Raw genomic sequence first — 20,536 nt, forward strand, 5'->3', positions numbered from 1 at the left:
AAATATTTTTTCTTTACCTTCTAGATTATTTCTGTGGATCTCTCATTTGAGAAACATCTCATTATTCACCCCTCAAAATCCTTTCAGTTCATCTTTTGATAAGATTAGAAGAAACACGGAAGAGAATTTGTCAGACCTAAAACAGAACACAGTGGCGTCAACTCTGGTTTTGAATGCGGCTTTTAGAATGAAGGGAGGTTGGTTGGAAAGTCAGTTAAGACACACTGAGGTGGGGTGCCTGGGTGGCTCAGTTGGTTAAGCGACTGCCTTCAGCTCAGGTCATGATCCTGGAGTCCCGGGATCGAGTCCCGCATCGGGCTCCCTGCTCGGCGGGGAGTCTGCTTCTCCCTCTGACCCTCCCCCCTCTCATGTGCTCTCTCTCTCATTCTCTCTGTCAAATAAATAAATAAAGTCTTAAAAAAAAAAAAAAAAAGACACACTGAGGTGAGGAGTAAAAGCTAAAGGCCAGTGGAAGCAGCCCTTGGGTGGACGAGAGGCAGCGTGGGAAGTTCTGCCGTGCTAAAATTGTAAGCGAACGTGGGCAAACCCAGTCAGAGTGTAGAGAGAGAGGGGCCACGCTTGTTGGTTTTCCACCCCTAGTTGCATGCACATCAGGTACTAACCAGAACGTATGTGTTTCCCTTTCTGAGCTTCTGTTCTTTCATCCCTAAAATGAAGGTCCTGAATCAAATAATCTATAAGTTCTCTTCCAGCACCGACCCTGATGAGTGTGAACTTTGAGAATGAACTCAGCCTTGTCGGTGGAGGCGTGTGATTTGCCCCGTTGGCTGCTCTGGCGCAGAGAACTAAAAGGTCAGGTTTTCTATCAGGACCTGACCCCTCTGTGTTGTGAATATGTGCTGCAAGATGAGAAGCAGTAGCTCTCCAGAGAATGACTTAGAGCTTCCTGGAGAAACATCTGACCTTTGGACGTTTCACACTAGTGAAGAGGGGGTGCATGCACCTCACCGTGTGTTGGTGTTGCTCGTTCACTCCTAGAGGCCCTCCGGGGCTGTTAGGTATGCAAGCATCCCACAGAGTGCCAGAGAGGAAGGCTGCTTGGGTCGAATGTGTATACACCTTGGGGTGTTGCTAAAATTCAGACTCAGCATTTTTAACACACTCCCTGGTTATGCCAATGCTGCTCCTTCTTAGCCACCTTTCTAACAGGCATCGAGTGCTGCAGAGGAAAGAAAATTTAACTAAATTCAGAAATCCCAGGTTCTAATCCCAATTATATATTTGAGTAAACCTCAAAGAAATCACTCCGCTCTTATGGAGTTTCTCCTACAGAGTTATAAAAATAATAACTAACATCGAATGCCAGGCATTGTGCTCGCTCTTGTGTGTGCTGGATCTTATTTCATACTCGTGATAACCTTACGAGGTAGAGTCTGTTATCATCTGTATTCTATAGAAGCTAAGCACAAAGAGGTTAAATAACTTGCCCAAGGTCCACAGCTCATAAATGGTCAGCCTGGGATTTGAGTTGTACCATCTGAGCCTGGAGCCTTCACAGCTCATAGAGATGATAGATGGGAGGGGCGCCTGGGTGGCTCAGTCATTAAGCGTCTGCCTTCGGCTCAGGTCATGATCCCAGCGTCCTGGGATTGAGCCCCGCATCGGGCTCCCTGCTCGGCGGGAGGCCTGCTTCTCCCTCTCCCACTCCCCCTGCTTGTGTTCCCTCTCTCGCTGTGCCTCTCTCTGTCAAATAAATAAATAAAATCTTAAAAAAAAAAAAAAAAGATGATAGATGGGAAAGATCTTGGAACTTACTTGTGTGTATGTGTGTGTGTTTTACACAAAACATATCATATAAATAAATATATTCATTTCTTTGGTATGCTCACCTAAGTATTTAGGACACCTGAAATTAGAAGAGGTAGATGAAGTGTTTTCCAGATAACGTTGTATTTGTCTTAAGTGACAAATGTTCCAGTTTATGTAAATTAAAATCAAATGCTTTGTGAAGTTTTGAAGAGCACAGGTGTTTGCTGTGTTGTAGGTAGTTCAGCTAGTCCCCCCAAAAATGTTCCCTAAGAGGATTATTCAGAGGAATGGGGCATTCTGATTAACTGAGGTTTTGGCTATTTGCAATGAAATCCAAGTTAGTTTCCTGTCTTATTTTTGCCAATTTAGAAAATATACCCAATCACTTTTCTACCTCGATAGGAAGAGCAGCGTTGCCCAGCTGCATGTTTCTTGTGGTTTAGGACATGGCAGCCATGTAAATTATTATCCTGAACATGAATTCCCAGTGAATTTGTTCTTCCAGTGGAAGCCATAAGAGGTTGACTGCGAACATCCTTTGAGTTTGGTATCTGTCACCTCACTGGACACCAGGCTGCGATCTGGCAGGATAAGCATATGTCTGCTTTCTTCTCTCACTCCTCCCTGTTATTCCCCAGAAGCTTCTATTTGACTGCTAGCTAGCGGCAGTCTTCTTCAGATGGGAAAATTATTCTTTTTTTTTTTACTGTGACTGCCCTCATTTTTATTTTTTTTATTTTTTTTATTTTATTTTATTCTTATGTTAATCCCCATACATTACATCATTGGTTTTAGATGAAGTGTTCCATGATTCATTGTTTGTGCACAACACCCAGTGCTCCATGCAGAATGTGCCTTCCTCAATACCCACCACCAGGCTAACCCATCCCCCCCACCCCCCTCCCCTCTAGAACCCTCAGTTTGTTTTTCAGAGTCTATCGTCTCTCATGGTTCGTCTACCCCTCCGATTTCCCCTGCTTCATTCTTCCCCTCCCGCTACCTTCTTCTTTTTTTTTTTTCTTAACATATATAGCATTATTTGTTTCAGAGGTACAGATCTGAGATTCAACAGTCTTGCACAATTCACAGCGCTCATCATAGCACATACCCTCCCCAGTGTCTATCACCCAGTCACCCCATCCCTCCCACCCCACCCCCCACTCCAGCAACCCTCAGTTTGTTTCCTGCGATTAAGAATTCCTCATATCAGTGAGATCATATGATACATGTCTTTCTCTGTTTGACTTATTTCACTCAACATAATACCCTCCAGTTCCATCCACATCGTTGCAAATGGCAAGATCTCATTCCTTTTGATGGCTGCATAATATTCCATTGTATATATATACCACATCTTCTTTATCCATTCATCTGTCGATGGACATCTTGGCTCTTTCCACAGTTTGGCTATTGTGGACATTGCTGCTATAAACATCGGGGTGCACGTAGCCCTTCGGATCCCTACTTTTGTATCTTTGGGGTAAATACCCAGTAGTGCAATTGCTGGATCATATGGTAGCTCTATTTTCAACTTTTTGAGGAACCTCCATACAGTTTTCCAGAGTGGCTGCACCAGCTTGCATTGGGAAAATTATTCTTACGTGAATGTGTACCCATGTATGAACTCTGGTCTTAGAAACATCCTGACTGTAGAGTTAGCGTGGCAAATGCCTGGCATCTGCATCACCAGGCCCCAGTCTCCCTGGTCCCTTGCAGACCTCACTGATGAAACCCTACAATCTGTTCATCACATCCCAACAGAATCTTTGAATTGTTCTCAACCCACCACGCCAGGCAGCCCATACCCATCCATTGGAGTTGGCCCAAGGGATTTAACCTGCACACAATGTCGACCCTTAAAAACTCCCTGAAGGTTGATTCTCTTTTCAGTTTGCTAACTATGTATTAAACACCTAATTGCTTAGACATGCAAGGAAGAGATTCTGTTTTCCACGTGCTCCACATTTTATTCTTCCCTCCCCAAAGTGGACAAGCTGCAGGCCTATTGAAAGTCTGAGTTCATTGAATTTTTAGTTAATTCAAGTTTTAACAGAGTTTTTCTGCTTTCTCTGGGATATGCATCCTGTTGTTCTGATTAATTTGGTGAGCGTTTTTAAGGTTCCTGTCACTTTTCATCACCAGTGAACATAGAGTCTTTCTCCAGCTTTCCTGCTATGATGCTCCTGGAGGAATACCCACGTTACAATGACCTGCTTTCTGTAGACATCCTCTGGGCGGTTCAGCCATTGGGTAGGTGACCCTGCAGAGGAAATGGCTGCTTTTGGCTCAGCAACTGCACAGTGCTCGGCTAAAGCCCTGTCCCCTGACAGCTTATCAATCAAGAATCAGGAGTCGGTTTAAATGACTGCTTAAGTTTACTCCTTGCGCTTAAGTTCATCATGTCAGAAGTCGCCTGGAAAGCTGGTCTAGACTAGATGCTTGCCACCGGCTGGAACAGTGAGCCCCCCCACCCGTCTCTCATGCTTTCTGTGCAGGTTAGGACACTGCAACACCTGCCTCATTAGGAAGTGGGGTGAAAATGCAAAGCAAAGAATTCACATATTCCTCTTCCAACAACGGGAGCTCGGGTTCCTGCTAGAATGGCTTCTGAAAGATGAGTAGGTGGAAAGCAACCTAAGCACTGGGCTCGACTGATCAGACTGGCTTAAACCTGCCTTCCCTTCCCTTTGTCAGTTCCGCTGCCTGAGCTGCTGCCTAAACACCACTGTGGTTTTCCCTGGCCGTGCTTAAAAGTTGTTTTAAATTCTGTACCATTGAATTGCTAAGGTTCGGCTTCCTAAGTGGTAACTATGATATCATTTGCTATTTTGAATTTGTAAAAGAGAGTGAGAAATAGAACATCAGCAACATGGAAGGCGCTGTCTCAGGCCCTGTGGGGATTAGCAGAGAGGGCCTTCTATGCTCAACCAGTTCTCAAAACCAGGTGTTTTAAACTTGGAATCCAGGAGTACCAAAGGACCAGCAAAAATTGATTAACTTTTTGAAATTAAATGCAGAAATTTCTGTGAATGTATATATGTGGGGTTTTTCGTGTGTGTGTGTGTTTTTTTAAAGGGAGAGGATCTCAGCCTTCATCAGATTCCTAAAGACATAAAGTAACCCAAAAGATAAGAACTGCCAAACTAGGTGGTAGATGGTTGTAACCTCATCCAGGAAAATCTCTAAAGGTTACTAAGTGACTGGAAAAAACTCTCCTCCTGCTCTGTGGAAGGAAGCACACCACTTTTCTGCATGGCTACCCAAGAGCTAATGTTAAGGTCTGTGGATACCTGGATCCACAGAGGAGAATTACCTGTATCTCTTTCGTTTTACAGATGGGTAAATTGAGGTCTGCAGTCTCACGTGCCAAGGCCATGGCAGTCCTTGTTTCTTCTGTGTTTCAGAGACTTTTTAGTATTCATTTAACACTTGAACAATTTTTTGAACATTTGCTTCGGGTTAGGTCAGGGGTTTTCAGCCTTTCGGTATATTCAAGGCATTCTTTCAAAAACTTGACATTTTGCAATACACTTAACAGAATTAAATTACACTCTAGTTATGGTTCGATTCTCAGTCATTCTCAACAATAAATACTTTCTTCTCTGCCCTTACCTTCCTCTTTGCCTACTTTCATTTAATCCAGGAAAAAGGCAGTGTTTCTTTGGTATGATTTTGATGACATACTACTGATTGTGTGAATAGTAGACTCACACTCTACATTTCTGGCATCATGGTAACAATATACATTTTCAGTTATTGCAAAAAAATAAGTATAAAGGAAAGAAAATTTTACACAGCGGTCATAATCTTGTGCATGGCCATGAAAGGTTCAGAGCCTTCTGGTTGAGAACTGCCAAGCTAGATTCTGGGCTGGGCATTAAAGATTCAACATTTTAAAGACTATACCTATTGAATGCTTATTGTTCTAGATATAAGATAAGCTCCTTGACTTTGTAGAATTTACATTATACTGGGAAAAGCGTAATGGAGACATCGACAAATAAGAGTTTCTGAGCGTGACAAATGTTAAGAAAAAAATTGAAGGGTAATAGAACAGCGAGTGAATGAGAAGGAAGGAAGTGGGCTACTTTCTGGAGCGTCCTTGGTGGAGGTGAGTCTGAATGACGTGAATGGTGAAGAGTAGGCCAGCTCATAAAGAGTGCAGGGAAGGATGTTCCAGGCAGAGGAAAAGCCTCTGCAAAGATCCTAAGAGAAGGATGGCTTTGGCAAGTTCAGAGGACAAATTAAAGGTCAATGTAGCTAAAACACAGTAGACTCTGTGGAGAGTGGGACAAAATAAAGTTGGAGAGAGAGGAAGGGGGCAGATTACATTGGATCTTGTGGCCAAGGTTAAGGAGAGTATACTTCATTCTGATTGCATTGGGAACCAGCAGTTTAAGCAGGAGACTTGAGTGTTGTCTCTCTTGTTTTAAAAACAAACAGCTGGTGGAAAATAGATTCTAGAAGGGCAGGGCTGGGAGCCGGGAATTAGAAGAGTAGGCTGTTACAATAGCCGAGGCAGGAGGTTGTGGTGAATTGGACTACGAGAGTAAAGGCAGGAATAGTGAGAAGAGCTAATGAAGAAATGACCGAGACTCATCCATGCACCAAGGAAGTCCACGGTCTGGACCATTGTTCATGGTGACAACTATGCCAAAAGTGTGTGGGTGTGGCTATTTCCAATAGGCTTTGGGGGTGGGGGTACGTCCAGGGGGCATACATTCTTCAACCATCACCTTGTCAAAATCTGAATATAACAAATTCTTAAGTATTTTCAAACCCTTACTCCTGTAGACCATGTGAATTCAATCCATCAAGGGCTTCTTTCCAATAAAATATGAAACTAGGAAATGTTATTTTCTTTCTGTGTACTTCCCCCTGTCCTCTCACTGCTGCAGAATGAGGAAACTAGTTGTGGCTCAGAACAAAACCACAAAAACCGTTCCATGGATCCAGCTTCCATGGAAGGGAAGTCAGCATCTTGCCTCTTTTGCCTAGCCTCCCGCTGTGGGAAACCCTGAGAAATTTGTTTTGTTTTCCCTTGGACTTGACTGCAGCCAGGTCTCTCCTGAACATAACATCTTTCCCTATTGTGTCTGACTCAACCCGAATCGAGGGGCTTAACTTCCAGCTTCGGTATTTGGTAAACACCCAGTTTCTTGATGTTCTTGTCTCCCAAATCTGCCGGGGTTGTCTTGATCCTTTGGCCTCATTCACTGAGGAACATGGATTTCTGGGAAGTTTCTGCCTCAAGCCCTTCAGCACGGATATTAAAGGGCCCCTGTCAAGTTTTGAAGGGTGTGACCATTGCCAGAATCCCTGCAAGCCAAGCCCCTGAGGGATGCTGTTGGCAGCTGGCCCATCGCCATACCAGAAATGGCTGGATTTCAGTGGTTCTCTGTGTGTGGAGCTGGCTGAGTTCCCCTGGATGAAAGGCAGCCTAACATAAACTGAAAATGTTATTAATAAGCAGCCACTTAAGAATTTCCTATGACCTGCCAGTGATTTGGGGGTCTCTATGTGAACACGGAGAAAAGCACAACTTGTTTTACATGGATTAGGGGACCAGTGCCGTCAGTCTGAAAGGGCATCAAAAAGGCATTCAGGTGTTTGGTGAAGGGCTCTGGAGTCCAACAGATCTGGGTTTGGATTCCCGTTTTCATCACCTCCTAGCCATGGGAGCTGGGGTGAAGTTCCAGAAACGCTTTGAGCCTTGGTTTTCCCATCTGTAAAATGAGAATAATAATGATAATTTCCATCTCGTACTGTGCTTTGAGGATTGAATAAGGAACTGTGGAAAGTACCCAGCATACAATCAGAAAATATTTTCTTAAAAAGAAAAGTTGGAGGGCACCTAGGTGGCTCAGTCAGTTGATGTCTGACTCTTGATTTCAGTGCAGGTCATGGTCTCAGGGTCGTGAGATTAAGCCCCCTGTCAGGCTCCAAGTTCAGTGGGGAATCTGCTGGATATTCTCGCTCTCCCTCTCCCTCTGCCCCTTCCCCTACATGAGTGCTCTCTCTCTCTCTCTCTCTCAAATAAATTAATTTTAAAAAGAAAAGGAAGGTTGGGGAAGTCATACCCTAGAAATGGAACCGAATGGACTTTACTTCCCCTGCTCAGGAAAAAAAAAGTATTTTGGGTTCTAGACACTCCCAGCCATAGCACTTGGCATCTCTGAGCTTCACTTTATCTCTAAAAGGGCAATAATAGCCCTTGCTATTCTCATTAACCTTGTAGAGGTTCAAAAAGGTAATTCAAAGGGTAAAATGCATGGTATGCTCTAAAGTGCTTGATTAGTGCAGGGGTCAGTAATTTAATATGTAATCTGTTCTATCTTATTGTATTTTGGTAAGAAAAGAAGATCATTTGTGTGACCTTGAAATATTAAAAGCATGCTAAAGCTAAGTAATCCTTCGGTAAGGATAGTAATCAAGTTACTTGCTTAGTCCAGCACACCTTTAAATATATAGTAGGTGTTTAATAAAGACTTATAGAAAGGACTTATTTGCTCCCTCTTTTCCATTGATCTATTTTCTATCCTAACTGGAATACATTAGTAGGGTCTAGATTAACTTCTAGAGAACAGGGATCATGATTGCTTTTACTTGTTTTATTTTCTTTCCTCCCACATAGCATAGGACGTGACATACTGGTAACTAGTCAGGTTTCACACCTGAAGCATGCTGTGTGTATTCATTGTCTAATCCTAGCAGTAAGTCAATGACATGTGGAGTTAGGATTTGAACCCAAGTCAGTGTGCCTCCAGAATCTAAGATCTTCATGCATTGCACTAGATCCTGCCTTTAAGTACTTAGGCAATCAATATTTAATGCCTCAGATCTTGTCTTCCTGAGATTAGCCAACTTCTTCTACAAGGGAGGTAGAGTCTAGACAAGTAGTTCAGCAGATGGCATGGAAGAAGAAGGCAAACAAAGAGATACTTTGGGGAGTCTTTTGGTCCTTGCCATGAAGTTTGGAGGTGAGTGTTAGAATTTAATTTGCAGTTACTTCCTCAGAAACTATTCTCCTGAAGGACTCATCTGGAAAGGAGGCGCTCTTGGAACTTACTCTGCTCAGTGACCAACGAAGCAAAATATATGTGTCATAGAATCACAGTTAGCATGTGGACAAAGTGAAGTTGAAGAATTCTTCCAGAAAGAGCAACCATTCTGTCTGCCTTGGTGTATTCTTCACAGAGCAGTGGGTCTGACAGGCAGCTAAGGAAATCAGAGCTTCTCTAGATACCCATAGCCTTTCCTGGGGATGCAGTGATGTAGGTAGCACGTGTTGCCATGGAGACACCATCCGTGGCCAAGCTCCTCTCCTTTGAGGGCTCACTGTGTGTACTCATTATGATGCTGAATTAGCTAGCTGTGTGTTTGGTAGGCAGATTCCTCACTGGCCAGGGAACGTTTTTACAATGAAGTCAACACTCCTTCACATGGACTGTTGTGTGTAATTCTCCACCTGCCCTCTTGCCGCCATCTTTGACTCCTCTCCATATCTTGATGACACCGTGTTCTCTCCCACCTCCATGTCTTTTATTCACCTGTTGGGAATATTCTCCTTTCTCTTTTTGCTTAGTATCCTCCTACGTGGCAACATTTAGGTCCAGCTTCCTCAAGCCCTCCCTGACTCTTTGGTAACCAGGAGCTCTCTGTAGCACAGTGCCTGACACATGGTAGGTTTTCTGTTAATAACCCTCCTAACAGCAAAGTCACAGAAAGTGACTTTCTAGTTGGTTTGTCTTAAAACAAATTATTTTGAAAAACTGCAGTGTTACATAGTTGTTTCCAGAACAGTGCAGTGAACTTCTATACATTCTTCTAGATTTCTCTGTTAACATTCTGCCACATTTGCTACATGTTGTCCCTCTCTCTCTCCCCACACATGCATATTTTTATTAATATTCTAGCTTACCTGTGTGAAAATAAATGACAAACATCCTTTACCTGATCATATTTCAGCATCTGTCTCCTCGAAACAAGGACATTCTCCTCAGTATTCCCCCAAAGAACTCTTCACTTTGGTATGCATGGTTTAGCTCTTTGTGACTATATCTTTGTGTCCCAGTCAGACAGGGACTCTTGTTTTTTGTTGTTGTTGTTTCATTTTAATCCCTCACAATACCCCCTGGGATGTATAGTACATAGATGTTCAGTGAATTATTGTTTAATAAATGAAGCTGCTTGCAGCAAACATATTTTTCCCCCTTGGCACTTACCAGCCCAGTTTACTGTGACCCATGGGTCCTGTCCCCGTCTTGCCTGTGGGTAAGCCAAGGGGCTCCAGGTGCAGTCCTCACCCAGTTTGTGATTGGTGGATAACCACCTCTGCCTCTTGGACTCTCCAGTGATACATTTCTGAGGAGTGTTTCAAACCATCTTCCATAGCTCCTCAACCGAAATGGGTCACTGTTGTCCAACGCTGCAGCCTGCTCATGACCTCACCTTATGTTGGCATCCTTCCCTTCGCCCAGTTCCCTTTTCAGTTTCCTTGTCAGGACTTTCTGGGGATCAACCCCTATGATTCTTTATACTCAGATACCTCCTGAGGATCTGATTATGGGGACAGCCAATCTAAGGCATTGGCTCTCAGTTTGAGACATCATACTCCTAAATCAAAGTATGGTAAGAGAGGTTGCAAAGAAGTTTTTCTTTTTTTTTTTTTTTTTAAAGATTTTATTTATTTATTCATGAGAGACAGAGAGAGAGAGGCAGAGGGAGAAGCAGGCTCCCAAGGAGCAGGGAGCCCGATGGCGGGGCTCGATCCCAGGACCCTGGGATCATGACCTGAGCCGAAGGCAGACGCTTAACCATCTGAGCCACCCAGGTGGCCGAAAAGAAGTTTTTCTAAGAGAGGTCATGCAGGAGGCTTATTTTTCAAAGGGAATGTGTTTCCACTGCTCAGAAATTACAAGATAAATTCAGAGTAGGGAGCTGGGTACGTTTGCTCATGGAAATATGAATTGGCATATTACACTGAAAATTATCCTCTGCCACCTTTGCAGCACCTGGGAAAGAGAAGCTCCTCTTGGTGCAGATGGCCAGAGCCGCTGGAGCCCAGGCAGAGGGCAGGGAGCTGGAAGGGGCCAGGCAGCATGGTCTTGGCTCTCAGCACACACCAGCCTCCTACCCAGCTGGCCCTGTCACGGTCTTGCCCTTTAGCTTCTGGGTTTATTAGGAAACCATTTTTCCTTTCTCACAGAGATAGGAATCTTGCTTCCAGACATGGCAAGTGTCAAGCTTCATGCCTGGGTCCCTCATTCAGACTGAGTGTTTGCCAGAAAGGGGTGGGAACGAAGTATTGTGGCTGGGGGTAGGGAGTGAAGGAGCCAGTCAGGCTGCAAATAACAGGATATGCTGATACCTGGGTATCAAGACAGAGGGACGTGGGAATTTCAAGGAGAAAGGAATGAGGGAGGGCAGGGCAACTGAGGCACACACTTAGATGTTGCCGGCCCTGAACTTCCCATCTGTGCTTGAGCTTTGAGACAGGCAGTGGCTCATCCAGTGTGGTCACTGTCACGGAGGCAGTGATGGGGGAGGGGAGGCGCATACCAGGCCTGAGAATGCCTCGGGCTGCACTCTTCCCCGCCTCAGGGCCCTTGTGCTTGCTTTCCTCTGCCTGGAGAACGCTCCCCCTGGGTTCTCTCAGAGTGGCCTCCTCTTCAGTGTTCTGATCACAGCTCAGATGTCCCTGGAGCGGGGAGGCCTATCCTGACCCATCCTCAGCCCTTCTCTTCATCTCCCTGTTTATTTCCATTATGGCACTTACCACAAGCTACAAATGGCAGGTTTACCTATTTGTTTATCTGCCTGTTGTCTGCCTTCCCCACTGGAGTCTAAGTTCCATGAGATTGAAGCTGCTGTATGTCTTGGTTACTGCTCTATGTCCAGCATCTTAGTACTGCACCTTGCATACTGTAGATGCTCATTCACGGTTGTCTGCTTGGATGGTGGGTAGGTTGCATGGATGGGTGGATACGGATGAATGGACAGATGGACAGACGGATGGATGGCAGGATGAAAGAATGCGTGGAAAAAAAGAAGGAAGGAAGATTTGGCTACTCTGCTTACAGCAAGGGGGTAGAAAGATCCCTTGTCTTGGAATCAGACAGCATAGGTTCTCATCTGTATGACTTCAGTGAAGTCACATACGAGTTGACAGCCTTCATTTTGTATCTGTGCCATGGATTCAAATGCTAACTCGACAGGACTGCTGAGAATGAATAAATGAGATAAACTATGCAAAGATCATATGAATATTATACATCCTCCATAAATGTGAGAAATTATGCTAGTAGTAGAAACGTAGCCACCATGTTCACCCTTACCTGGTGTCCTCGGGTCAGAAAGCAGGTGTTGGAGTGGAGAGACAGGAGCCTGGGCCCTGGGGGTCAGAACTGTCATGTTGAGCCCTTACTGCTTTGGGGCACAGTTTCACCAACTGGAACATCCTGACTTCATTTCAGGCCAGCCTCCGCCCATGTATCTCTTGCCTGTCTTCCTTTCTGCCATTCTGATCCTCCACGTGTGTTTGGTGAAGGATGCAGAAGGTGGGAGCAGAAGCTCCATGCGTAGGTTATCTAGTCATGTGACCTGTGCAGTTTTGGAGGGAAACAGCTGGTGTTCTGTGTCGGAGCTCCATTTTGACAGTTTTGCCTGATTCACGACAGGGTTATGTCAACCGTATCTTAGGGCAGGTAGACCCCACTTGCAGTTCTTACCGGCTTACTTGCAACACAGCATCTCGATGCCTTTTCTGCTAACGACACCCACTGTCTCTTCATTTGTTGACTTTGGGGCAGCCTGCAGCCCAGTAAAAACTCTTTTCACCCCACACACTTTTATTTACCCCCTAGGGACACCCAGGGGAGGTATCCCCATGGGACAGTGAACTCAGAACAACGTTCACCTCATTTTAGGCTGGCTCTTTGCATGCATGTGAAAAGTTGATGCTCTCATTGGAAACTTAAGGAAATTGGGCAGCAGAGCAGACTGCGAAAGTCGAGCTCCTGCCCAGCTCCTCCCGAGTCCGTCCTGCCCAGGGTGGATCCTCCAGGTGGTTTGAAGTGATGTCAGTTGCTGGAGCATTGAGAGTATGTGACTGATGTACAAAGACCCAATTCACAGCCAGGGCTTAGTGGTTTTAAATTATCCATACCCCATCTCTCCCCACTTGCACAGAAAATTGAAAGTCGATAGCTGTTGAAATCTGGTTTTTCAGATGTGTTTTTATCTGACGGACCTAACTTAACTCTGCGATACCCATAAACATATATGCATTTCCCACATTGCCGGCATCTTCCTTGCTACGTAAGTAAGTTCTCTAATCCTGTTACAGGGCACTGGATCAGAACAAACCCACTTATCTGGATTGAATAATGCCCTTCTCTTTGCCGAGAGTGTTGTGTGTACGTGTGTGGGTGTTCTGGCTCATGCCTTGTCATTCCAGGCCAGTCTTGTCTCTTGGTACTTGCTGATGGGGAGCACACAGAATGAAATCTGGTCTCCAGTTTCTTAACACGAGGGAAAAAAAGAGGACCAGCAGCTGTTTCTGTTTAACAGTGATTATCCCTGGGATTGTGAGTGTTTTGAAATATTTCGCTTCTTGCTTATCTGCAATTCCTGATTCTCTTCTCCATTAACTGTGTGCTCCTTTTTTTTTTTTTTTTGTTAAGGGTAGGGAAGCAGTAACTTTATAATAAGGAGAAAAAGGTTTCCCCTTTTCCTCTTATTAAGAATAAAAGAAGTTATTTTTTTGCCTTCCATGAGCTGGAGTCATGGAAGAATTCAAATACCGAGGACACATCCATTACTTAGCAAAAAACTATGGAAGACTTTGGGTAATTTTATCCCTTTTGTCTTTAACAAAAGTGTATTTTCCCACTCTGAGCTCGGCAGCCTGAGGCGTGGCCACGGGGCCAGTGTTGCCCATTCCTCATCAGTCACTTAGTGTGTGTTTTGGCTGAGTTGCCCTTTAAGCAGTCTGCCCTTTGACCCTTTGCATGAAAGTGGCCCGAACCTGATCTGGCCATGGCCATGGACTTGGGACAGAGAAGCCCACAGCACAGGGGAGGTGGAAGGCAGGAGGACAGATGGCAGGGCTGGCAATGAGACACCCCCCTGGTGGCTGATGTGATAATGCCTCTCTCCAGCACCTTTTTACACCCGTGCCCCATTGGGTACCCAGCTGAGTGACAGGTGGGCTTAGTGATGTCAGAGTCTAAGACACGGCCATCAGGAGGGATCACCATAGGTTCCCTGGAACAGTTTTAAAAATGTACGTTGCCCAGGGTTCCTATCACGTGTGTGGGTAGAACACATGTTTTCAGACCATTCCCTGACCCCAGTGTTTCCTTCTAACTGGAAGACCAACGACAGAAGAGTGTCCTCTGAGTGTGCATCAGGGATGCTGGGAGAAATGCAATTCCTGGGCCCCGTCTCAGATCTATCAAATCTGAGTCGCCGGGTTACCCGACTCCTCCCCCAAGCATCTCCATGTAATGTCTTGGCAACCACATATGTAATTTCCCATGACTAGAATAATTATTTATATGCAGAGTTTCATGATTAGGAATTGTTTGCCTTTTGAAAGCCATTGATAGCCTCCTTTTTTTGGGGGGGGGGGTCTTTCCATCATCTATCCGAATGTTGAGCATCTAATTCACATTTTGCTAAGTGCTAGGAATGACCTTGAGCTGTCGAGGGAAGTATGCTGGTTTCCAAACTTATGTTCTTGGGATCTTAGGGCCAGGAAAATGCCTGGAGTTTGAAAAGCAGGTTGAGCTTGAGAGAGGTCAGGCCTCCTTCCCTCACATCAACTGGGGCAGCTCTGTTCTATATATCGAGTTTTCACATAGGAGTTCTTTTGCAAAAGATGTTTTCCACTCATTAAAAAAAGGGAGCGGGAGGGTGAAAGAGAGAAAGCCATTTTTTAAAAAAGGACTTAATGATGTTTACGATGCCATCTGAATCTAGAATCCTGCAGTTTAGGACATGAACTTGTCAGAATTGCATTATAAAGGAGGATCCCTTTTTGCCTTCATCCTATCACTTCTCACACAAAACAAGACATTGTGGTTCCGGGATCAGTGTTGTAAATAACCTGTCAACATTTCCAAGATGAGACCCCCCCCCCCCCGCCCACCCACAGGCACTCAGTCTATTTATAATGAACCCTTCCACAGCAAGGTAGGTAAGTTAATTAGCATAAATTAGGTATTCTCCAAATGGTGTGGCCAAGGGCGCAGATGACCAGAGTACTTTGAGATAGTTAAAGAGAGCCTCCACCTGGCAGTGTTATGTATCCCATGGAAGAACAGATCGTGGCTTCTGGATGTGGAAGCAAATACATTAATAGCTGCGACTTCTGGATGGTGGGGGGAGAGGGGGGCGGGTCGTTGCAGGGGTGGTTGCCCGGCAGAGGGAGGAAAGGAAGGAGAATGCCGCATCACTGCTCTTGGAATCCTGCCTTCTTCCCTGGAAACCTGTCATTCACAAACCCAATTATGTGCAGGTAACATGTCAACTCTGACAGAATGAAACCAATGCACACTTTATATGGTTAGTTTTTGGTTTTTTTTTTTATGAAATCCTGCTATACTAGCAGGTTCTATTTTCATAGATTTTTTTTTTTAAGCCAAATAATATATTTCCCCACACACTCCTGAAAAGCTTTAATCAGTGTGTTGAAAGAGAGCGCTGTTGGGTGTTGCTGTGTACGTGTTGCCAAGAGGGGGAGAGAGACATGAGGATCAAGATAAATCCTCTTGGCCTATCTCTGACCCTCTGCTCCTTTCTGAGCATCTGGGCCTTGGGTTCCCCATTTGTAAACAGGGGTTATTAAATTAGTCTTTCCAAAGGCTGTCATGGAATCACTCAGAGATTGAAAATTCTTTGCAAATAAAAATGCCTTGCCACGGGAGTGCCTGTTAATTATGAATGAGAAGTGGAAGGCAAGCAGCTAGCAGGGAAAACACATGAGGTCCTCATGGTTTCGATTTACCATTTTGTTTTCTTTTTTCTTTGCTTTCTCTTTGATTTTGATTTTTCTGAATGTGTTTGTTGTTCAAGGGCAGAAGGGTATTTTGTGGTTGGGATCAGGTATGCCTTCTGCAGTTAGTTGTTGAGGTTCAGGGATCAGGTAAATCCTATTTTGGGTCTCTGTTCACCATTTAGGGTTTACTTTGAACATGTTGCTTGATCTCTCTGGGCCTTTGTTTTCTTTTCCGGAAAATGGGGATGATATTTTCTTTCTTGGTGAGCAGGTGTACAGATCTGGGCTCACAGGTGTAAGGTATACATAAGCCAGATGCACCCTCCCCAATTCAGATCACCCTCATCCTGCTTCACTGTTCTTATATTCCCTAGCGCTTAGCATCTTTAATATGCTATTTGATCAAATTATTTGTTAAGGGGATTGCTCGAGTTCCAGGAAGGCAGAGACCCTTATTCGTTTTGGTTAGATTTCCTGAGTGCAAGGGCAGTGCCTGGCACGTGGTAGGTGCTTGATAGTTGTTGGGTGACGAAATTGGCCCTTAGCCCTCTCCCCTTTCTCTGTTCTGTTCATAGTTCAGCTCAGTGAGATTCATTCTGGGTCTGGTTCTATAATTCTGTATTTTGTTTTCTTCTTTTTTCTTCTTCTGGAGCTTCAGTTCCTTAGATTATGTCCATTAAACATTAAATATTGTATTATTACACTTGCTTCCCTGCACTGCTGAATCATGGGTTGTACAGATGAATATTCTGGAGACTGAATTTGTGAACAATTCTTCTACATTTTGTTTGAAAAGTATGGCTTTCTAGTATAAGCCATTAGTCACCAAAGAGCTTCCTAAGGTTGCTTAAACACACTGAGGTTTTTTTTTTCCCTTAAGTCATTAACTGGTATAAAAATAACTGGAGGGAAAAATCCCTGACCACTTCCTAACACCCCTGACTTCTTTACAGTAGCTGGTTAATTAAAGAGTTACTGTTAAAATGGGCTCTGACTATTTTTAAAAGTAGCAGCCAGGGTTTGGAAGAAACCTCTTTGAGTTTGGAGATGCAAACCAGATCCAAGTGTGCATTCTGTCTGTGCATATTTTCAATCTGATGAAAAGCAGGAAGTGGGAAAATCTGACAAGCCTGAGTTGGCTGAACTAGACTGATTTTGTTTCTTGAGTACATTTTGGTGTCAAAATTTAGGCACAAGACATTAATAGAGTAAGGACAAAAGCCAACTGATCATCTTAATAGATGGAAGAAAGCATTTGACAAAACCCAACACCCTTTTGTGATGACAACAATAACAACAACACTCAACAAACCAGTGTAGAAAGAATCTTCTTCAACTTGATAAAGGGCATCTACAAAAAGCCCATAGCTAAATAATACTTGATGGTGAAAGATTGGATGTTTTTCCTTAAGATCAAGAACAAGACAAAAATGTCTGCCACTGCCACTTAGGTTGACCATTGTGCTGGAGGTTCTGGCCAGGGCAAGAAGGCAAGACAAAGACATAAAAGGTATCAAACTGGAAAAGAAAGAATAAAACTAGCTCTGTTTGCAGATGACATGATCTTGTATATAGGAAATCCTAAGGAATACACACACACACACACACACACACACACCATGCTTTTGAAACTGAAAAGACGAATTCTGTAAGATTGTATGATGCAAGATCCATGTACACGTACCGTTGGTGTTTCTATACAATAACAATCTGAAAATGAAATTAAGCAAACAATTCCATTTATAATACCATCAAAAAGAATAAAATACTTGGGAATAAACTTAACAAGAAATGTGTAAGATTGTGACTGAAAAGCACAAAATAGCACTGAAAGAAATTAAAATAGACTGACATAAATGGAAAGACATCTTTTGTCCATGGATTGGAAGATCTAATATTAAGATAGCAATATTCTCCAAGTTGATCTCTAGATTCAGTGCAATTCCTATCAAAATCCCAGCTAGATTTTTTGCAGAAAATGGCAGGCTAATTCTAAAATTCATATTTCATGATGCAAATGCCAGGGACCCAAGAGAGCTAGCACAATTTTTTTAAAACAAGGACAAAGTTGGAGGACTCACATTTACAATTTCAAAACCTACTGCAAAACTACAGTGATCAAGACAGAGTGGTATTGGCATAAGGTAGACAGATAACTCAATGGAATAGAACTGAAAATCCAGAAATAAACCCTTATATTTATGATCATCTGATTTTTGACAGGGATGCTAAGACAGTCCAATGGAGAAAGAATAAACTTTTTATTTAACAAATGGTGCTAAGACAGTTGAATAAGTACACAAATATGAAGTTGGACTCCTACCTTACACCATGCTTGAAAACTAACTCAAAATGGAACATAGACCCAAATATAAGAGCTAAAGCCATAAACATCTTAGATGAAAACATAGGAATAAATCTTTATGACTTCGAGTTAGACAGTGGTTTCTTAGATAGGCTACCAAAAGCACAAGCAATAGCAGCAGAAAAATAAGTGGGACTTTATCAAAATAAGAAACTTCTGTGCTTCAATAGTCATCATCAAGAAAGTGAAAACCAGGGCGCCTGGGTGGCTCAGTTGGTTAAGCGACTGCCTTCGGCTCAGGTCTTGATCCTGGAGTCCCTGGATCGGGTCCCGCATCGGGCTCCCTGCTCGGCAGGGGGGTCTGCTTCGCCCTCTGACCCTCCCCCCTCTCATGCTCTCTCTCTCTCATTCTCTCTCTCAAATAAATAAATAAAATCTTTAAAAAAAAAAAAAAAAGAAAGTGAAAACCAGGGACACCTGAGTGGATCAGTCAGTTAAGCATCTAACTCTTGATTTTGGCTCAGGTCACAGTCCCAGGGTTGTGAGATCAAGCGCTGCATCAGGCTTTGTGTTGGCATGGAGCCTGCTTAAGATTCTCCCTCTTCCTCTCTCTCTCTCTCTCTGCCCCCCTCCAGTAAAAATAAATAAATAATTAGTTAATTAATGAAAATCCCAAAGGCCTATGTTAAAAAAAAGAACAGACTTGACAGTGTTCATACAATTAAAAAAAACAAACAAAACTAAAGACCACCCACAGAATGTTTTTACAAATCCTATTTCTGATAAAGGACTTGTATTCAGAAATATATATAAAGAATACTTATAATGCAACAATAAAAAGATAAATAACAGTCTAAAAACAGACTAAGAGTTTGAACAGACATTTCTCCAACGAGGATATATAATAAGCACATAGAAAGATGCTCAATATTATTAGCTATTAAGGAAGTACAAATCAAAATCACAGTAAGATGCCACTCCATACCCACTAGGATGGAAACAACGGAAAGATACTAAAAAGTGTGGCAAGGATGTAGAGAAAATAAAACACTCATTCATTAATGGTGGGAATGTAAAATGGTACAGCTATTTCGGAAAAACAGTTTGACAGTTCCTCAAAATGTTAAACATAAAGTTACCATATGACCTAGCAACTCTACTCCTGGGTATATAGCCAAGAGAACTGAAAACCTGTGTTCACACAAAAATACTTGTATAGAAATATTTAGAGCGGTAGTATTCACAAAAGTAAAAATAGTGGACACAATCCAAAAGGCCACCTGATTGGATGGATGGACAAAATGTAGCTTAACCATACTCTGGAATATCATAATGCAATAAAAGGGAAGGAAGGATTGTCACATGCTACAATATGGATTAATCTTGAAAACATCCTACTGTGTAAAAGAAGCCAGTTTCGAAAAAACTATGTATTGCATGATGCCATACATATGGAATTTAGAACAGGCAAAGCCACAGAGACAGAAAATAGATTAGTGGTTGTCAGGGCCTGGGGGGAAAGGGGGATGTAGAAAGTCACTGCTAAGGTGCCCTGGGTTTCTTTTGGGTTGACTAAAACATTAGTCAACATTAAATAGTGATGATGTTTTCACAACTCTGTGAATACACTAAAAGCCAATGATTTGTACACTTTAAAATGGTACCTTGGTGATACGGGACTTCTATCTTAACAAAGCTGTTGTTGAAAAAATTAGGCCCATGTAGGGATTAGGATTCTGGGCCCTCTCAAGGCCTGGATAAGATGCTATTGAAACTAATAAAGATCTGAGTACCACGTACAACAACTCATTTTCTAAAAATTTTCCTCCGTGATTTCTTTTTCTTCTCTTTTTTATTGGTAGAAGCTAGAAATGCTTTTGTGCTGCCTGACATCAACCTTTTTACTGCTTCATCATTTTTGTAGCCGTGGAAGAGGGAACAGATGGTAACCTTAAAAGAGAAATGTTCAACTTTGGGGAGAGATTTTATCTTTGGCTGCTACCTTTTGAAATAATTCACATGCATGATCCTCTTGTACTGTATATTTAAAAAAAAAAAAAACACACAACCAATGTAGGAAAGATTTGGGTTTCTGATTAGAATTTCAAACCTATGGGGATATTTAGTAGAGGTGACAATGTCTTTCCCATGAGATCTTGGGGCCAGATTTGTTTGGTGGGAAAAACATATTCTTGCTCTTTTTCTTAAAGAAGATCTCACCTGCGGTTCTCTTTAAAACTTCTACCATTTCCCAAGCTTCTAGGACGCTTTTATGAAAATGGTATGTTGTCAGTATTTGTTAAATCCACTGGTAATATTTCTGGTCAGCATATGTATTACGTCTATTTAATTACTATTATAGTTAAGGAAATTGCAGTCACGGTCCATATCCAGTGCTCTACTAAGTGTAAAAGATATTTTGACATTGCTCTTGGGATACTGATTTAGAAGAATAGGTT

At 43.0% G+C, this 20,536-nt stretch overlaps 1 protein-coding gene across 3 annotated transcripts in view; it reads left to right on the top strand.

The window, feature by feature from the left end:
• The window catches only part of PRICKLE2 (prickle planar cell polarity protein 2), a 156,191-nt gene that overhangs the window by 45,545 nt on the left and 90,110 nt on the right, over positions 1-20,536 (top strand). The gene's annotated exons all lie outside the window — the stretch shown is intronic.

Source organism: Mirounga angustirostris, unplaced genomic scaffold (genome assembly GCF_029215605.1).
Source record: "Mirounga angustirostris isolate CCGP_5_RB_7025 unplaced genomic scaffold, mMirAng1.0.hap1 SCAF_1, whole genome shotgun sequence".
Classification (NCBI taxonomy): Eukaryota; Metazoa; Chordata; class Mammalia; order Carnivora; family Phocidae; genus Mirounga; species Mirounga angustirostris.